Source organism: Hyperolius riggenbachi, chromosome 6, assembly GCF_040937935.1.
Source record: "Hyperolius riggenbachi isolate aHypRig1 chromosome 6, aHypRig1.pri, whole genome shotgun sequence".
Taxonomy (NCBI): Eukaryota; Metazoa; Chordata; class Amphibia; order Anura; family Hyperoliidae; genus Hyperolius; species Hyperolius riggenbachi.
Genome location: NC_090651.1, coordinates 359,154,867 through 359,161,013, shown reverse-complemented (window position 1 = coordinate 359,161,013; position 6,147 = coordinate 359,154,867).

Below are 6,147 nucleotides of genomic sequence, written 5' to 3'. Positions count from 1 at the left end.
CCACTTAAATTATCACGCCATCCCCTATAATATGTCACCTGTCATTTCATCCTCTATATTACAAATCATGTGTCACTTCATTTTAAGTTTGTTTGTTTGTTTGTTTATTTAAGTACGTCTTTTCATAATAACCATATGTTCTGCTGGAGGGCCTCAAAGAAGCACAACTGCGTCCCTGCATGCAAGTCAGAATTATTTCCATCTCTTTGACCATCTCTACTGCCGAATGCTTTCTGCTGACCTTTCCTGGACTGACCAATCTGTCCTGAATACCTGTTATTATCCCCTGCTTATCTGATCTGTCGTTACCTATATCAGTTTGTTGACCGGCTGATCAGCTGACTCCCGTTCTACTTGCATAAAGGTCCTATCGCCTGGCGTAGCCCTCAGTCTATGTGCAACTGAGGGACCAGGCAAAACTCCAACATGTAACTGAGCGGTGGAGGCCGCCGGCTGAGATGCGAATACAGCCGCCATGCCGCTCACCGCCGCAGCGGCCTCTCCGCTATCTATCACACCCTGCTTCTGCTTAACGTTTCTGTACCTCTGCCCATCTGATCTACGTTGCTGAACCTCTGCCTGTTTACCTACTACGCTTTTGCCTTCTGATTCTGTACTGCATCTGCCTCTCAGTTACCCAACCTAGCCTGTCTGACTTTTCTACTCACCAGTGGGCCCTTGCCACTGGTGAGCTACTGTTGCTGATAGTACCTTACCATCTCCTCTGGTAAGGTCTAGCCAAGCTATCTAATTACAGTTGCTGACAGTACCTTACCAGCTCCTCTGGAAGGTCCAGCCAAACTATACAGTTACTGTTGTATTTAACCCACCAGCTCCTCTGGTGAGGTTTTTGTATTTGTAGTTCATTACTGTTCAGGTAGACCTTCCAGCCCCTCTGGCAAGGCCTATCTTACCATTACGTACTGTTGCACCAAGCACTACTTACACAGTATCTCTGCCAGCTATACTTGCATTATTGATGATTCTGCAGATCACCACATAATCAGGTATAGCATCTGTATTATTGGTGATACTGCAGATCACCTAATAATCAGACATCTGTGTTGCATTCCATAGCAGTGCATTGTGAAATAGTTTAAAGGACATCGATCGCAAAAATGGTAAAATTAAAAATATACTGTATGTAAGCACATTCAAATAAGAAGTATGTTTCTTCCAGAATAAAATGAGCCATACATTACTTTTCTCCTCAGTTGCTTGTCACTTACAGCAGTAATCTGATAGAACCAACAGGTTTTGGACTAGCCCATGTCCCATGAGGGATTCTCATGGTTTTGTTCAGTTTCAAAAGCACGAAGCAAATGGCAATTGCTCTGTACAACTGCAAAAAAAGTGTACGGTGAGCAGGGAGGCTGGCCAGCATCTTTCTATAAATCTTTTTCAAGGGGTGTCTTTATCCTATATAATAAAGCCTAAAGGTGGCCACACACCATACAATTTTTTAAATATCTGTTCAATTTAAGAATTGCAATACATTTTTCTGACTGATTGTAACATTTCAAAATTATTGACCAATACCACACACGTATGTTCAACTTTTCCACAATTATGATAAAAAATGATTGGAAACTCTGACAAAATTGCTAGGGTGTGTATATTAATAAATTGACAATCTAACACACACCATACAATCTTTAGAAAGATTGAAGAAAAATATCTGTCATTCCGGATTGATAAAAATCTAAGAAAACGGGAAATCCGATCAGATTTTTCAGTCGAATGAAAAAAAAGCTTTCAAAATTTTCGGGAGATACGGTCGTTTTTATTGAATTGCCGTAAAATTGGATCACTTTATTGTATCGTGTGTGGCCACCTTAACTTTCAGGGTGAGTAGTGGGGAGAGGCACACCTTTCCGTAATATTCGGGTGCATAACCACGGATGTCAAGCAGCATCCAATGAACAGTCCAATAGTAGAAGAAATTGGTTAACACTCCAGCTTCTCAGTGAGCAAAAGTTTTATTCTCCAACTAGCTGATTGCCCGGCGTTGCCCGGGAATGTATTTGGCTAGTGTTGGCTCCGCCCACTTTTTCTAACCCTAACACTCAATTACTCAATGACCAAGTTTGTGAGCTTTGCGTTCTTTGGAATCAATAATTTGCATTGAAATGAAAAAAAATCTGATTGGCTGTTTGTGGCTCCACCCCCTTTTCTGAATTTGATCCCCAGTCACCCAATGACCAACTGTAGCAGGTTTGAGGCCTGTGCCATTAACAGTGCAAGAATGGCAGCAATTAAATATTCCCCTTGAGAAGCAATAGGTGAAGTTTGATTCACTTTTGTAGGCTCCACCTACTTTTCTGAATATTAAACCCAGTCACCCAGTGACCAACTGTGCAAAGTTTGAGAACCCTGCCATTAACAGTGTAAGAATGGCTGCAGTATACATTTTCCCAGTGAAATTTGTATTTGTCTCCGCCCACTAATGACCTGGAACTGCCTGCCTGTGTATGTATTTGACCGGTTTTGGCTCCGCCCACTTTTTCTAACCCTAATGCATGAACACTCAATGACCAAGTTTGTGAGCTTTGGGGTCTTTGGCATCAATAATTTGTATATTCCCATAGAAATTAAACAAATCAGATTGGCTGTTTGTGGCTGCGCCCCTCTCCAACATTTGAATCCCAGTCACCCAATGACCAACTATAGCAGGTTTGAGGCATCTGCTATTACCAGTGTAAAAATAGCAGCAATTTAAACATTCCCCTTGAAAATCAACAGGTGAATTTTGATTGGCTATGATAGGCTCCACCCACTTCCCTGAATATTTATCTCAGTCACCCAGTGACCATCTTGGCAAAGTTTGAGATCCCTGCCATTAACAGTGAAGAAGGGCTGCAGTTTACATTTTCCCAGTGAAATTTGCTTTTGGCTCCGCCCACTTTTTGTAACCTGGACACACAGTCACTCAATGACCATGTTTGTGATCTTTGGGTCCTTAGCATCAATAATTTGTATTTTCCCAGTGAAATAAAACACATCTGATTGGCGGTTTGTGGCTCTATCCCAGGCATGGACAAACTTGGCCCTCCAGCTGTTAAGGAACTACAAATCCCACAATGCATTTGCCTTTATGAGTGATGACTGTGGCTGTCAGACTCCTGCAATGCATTGTGGAACTTGTAGTTCCTCAACAGCTGGAGGGCCAAGTTTGCCCATGCCTGCTCTATCCCCTTTTCTGAATTTGAACTCTAGTGACCCAATGACCAACTGTATCATGTTTGAGGCTTGTGCCATTAACAGTGCAAGAATGGCAGCAATTTTAATATTCCCCTTGAAAATCAACTGGTGAATTCTGATTGGCTTTTTTTAGGCTCCACCCACTTATCTGTATAATAATCTGTGCCATTAACGGTGCAAGAATGGCAGCAATGTAAATATTCCCCTTGAAAATCAAAAGATGAATTTTGATTGTCTGCTGTACGCTCCACCCACTTTCCTGAATATTAATCCTAGTCACCCAGTGGCCAACTGTGTCAAGTTTGAGAACCCTGCCAATAACAGAATGGCTGAAATCAATCTAACAAATATGATTGGCTGTTTGTGCCTCCACCCCCTTTAGTGCATTTGGTCCCCAGTCACCCAATTACTGACTGTATCAGGTTTGTGTGTGAATGGAAGCAGTTTATCCACCAAGGAAATCTGATTGGCTGTATGTGGCCCCGCCCCTTTAGTGAATTTTTGCCCCAGTCACCCAATGACCGACTGTAGCAAGTTGGAAGCCTCTGCCATTAAAAGTCTAAGAATAGCAGTAGTTTCAATATTCCCCTTGAAAATCAATAGGTGAATTTTGATTGGATGTTGTAGGCTCCACCCATTTTCTTGAATCTTAATCGTATTCACCCAGTGACCAAGTGTGGCAAGTTTGAGAACCCTGCGATTAACAGTCTAAGAATGGCTGCAGTTTACATTTTCCCATTTCAAATTAACGGCTGAAATTTGATTGGCTGTTTTATGCTCCGCCCACTTTTCCTGGATTTGTAACCTCGGTCACCAAGTGACCAACTGTGCCATGTGTGGGGACTCTGGCTTGATTACTGTGAGAATGGCAGACTTTTACATTTTTTCCATTGACTTGAATGGATGAAATCTGATTTGCTGTTTGTAGCTCCGCCCAGGTGTGCAGGGGGGACCCGAGACCCCCAGAACATATCATCCCAGGTAGAAAGGAATCTGTATACCAAGTTTCGTTCAAAACGGTCAAGGCGTTTTCGCGTGATCATGGCACATACACACACACACACACACACACACACACACACACACACACACACACACACACACACACACACACACGATTTTATATATATAGATAGCTGTTAGATTTTTGTTTCTATTTGTAATGGCATGTCCTATTCCCCTTCCCCCGCAGGTCAAATAACTGGAAAGTTGTTGATTGACACCAGCACTTGCCCATCCATTCATCATCTCTATTCTGCTTGTAAACACTTCCAAGACATCATTGTGATGAGTGTCAATGAGAAATGCATCATCGAGATATTGAAATGGCATAAAGATTATACCAGAGCTTTCTTCTGGGGGCACGCAGCCAACCATGTCGTTGAATTAGAAGGAAAAGGGTGAGTTCTCATAGAATAACCTAAGTATATATATATATATATATATATATATATATATATATATATATATATATATATATAACCTAGAATAAGTGCATCGGATTGTTGCTATTGATGAGCAGAAATTACGCCTATACGTAGTTACGTATCGAAATTTTCAATTACGCATCGTAATCAAAATGATAAATTTCAGAGAAAATTGCAATTCATTTTGCATGTAATACAATTATCTCATAATTTTTTGTGTAATTTTTGCATAATTGTGTGCCGAATTTGATGTCTAACAGCAAAGCCCCCACACAAAATTGCAACATATGTTAAGGAGAATAGTGGGTACAAGTCAAAAAAATAATTTTTTTCAAAAAAGACCTTGTAGTTTTTGAGAAAATCGATCATTCAAACTCATTTTTCTGAGCTTAAAAAACATTTTTCTTTGCATTTTTAAAATCGATTTCCTCAAAAACTACAAGGTCTTTTTGGAAAATTCTGACTTGTACCCACTATTCTCCTTAAAATTTGTAGCAATGTTGGTGTCAATAGCATGTTTGAGGGCTTTGCTGTTCACTACTAATGTTGGCACAAAATTATGTGAAAATGAAACCATATTTTTGAATTTACAGTTAGTAATTACATATAGGCGTAGTTGCAAAAAGTTACAAACATTTTTTGCGTAATCTTAATTAGTTGATTATGATCATCTTGTTGCTGCTCTTTTACTGTTTATATCAAATTATGTGAAACTGCCCTACCTACGGTACATCTCAGAGCTTGTTCACAAGTATACACCAGGTCGGCCCCCTCTGGTCCTCCAGCGACCTTCGCCTCACCACCCCACGCATTTCCCACTCCCACCTGCAGTATTTCTTAACAGCCGACCCGTACTCTCTGGAACTCCCTTCCACCACCACCCCTCAGAATTGCCCCTCCTTCAACACATTCAAGCAAGCCCTCAAAACCCATCAAGATGGCCTACTCACCCCCTACTACACACTACTGAGTACTTATTCTACAGCCCTACCTAGCATGTCCATCTCCCCTCCCCTCAGAATTAAGCCTTTGGAAGGGTCCTCCCTTCCCTAGTGTATTCTACATGATTGTGTTCTTTTACTTTGACTGCCTCGTACTTGTACTACTGGGCCTACCTAACCAGACCAAAATTGCATGATCATGTATTTTGTACCCTGTTTTCCATGTATAGCTTTGTCCTATGTTGTATAACCTTGTTACGTTATGTCTGTCATCCTTTGTATCATTGTGTGTATTTATTGTCCAGATCTGCATATGTTAGCCCTTTATAAATACAATAAATAATAATAATTTGTATTTAATAATATATGTGTAGAGCTGTACCGAGGCGCCAGTAGGATAAAAATTCACTAAAATGTTTAAAACTTTCGGCATGCGGTGGTGGACTAGCCAACCCAAAGACAGACACAAGTACTGTCAATTAAAGTCGAAAGCAATTTATTCACATACTCCTAGCACAAGTTGCAACTCATTTCGCAGGCAAAATACGGCTTCATCAGGCAATAAACAACAGGAGCAA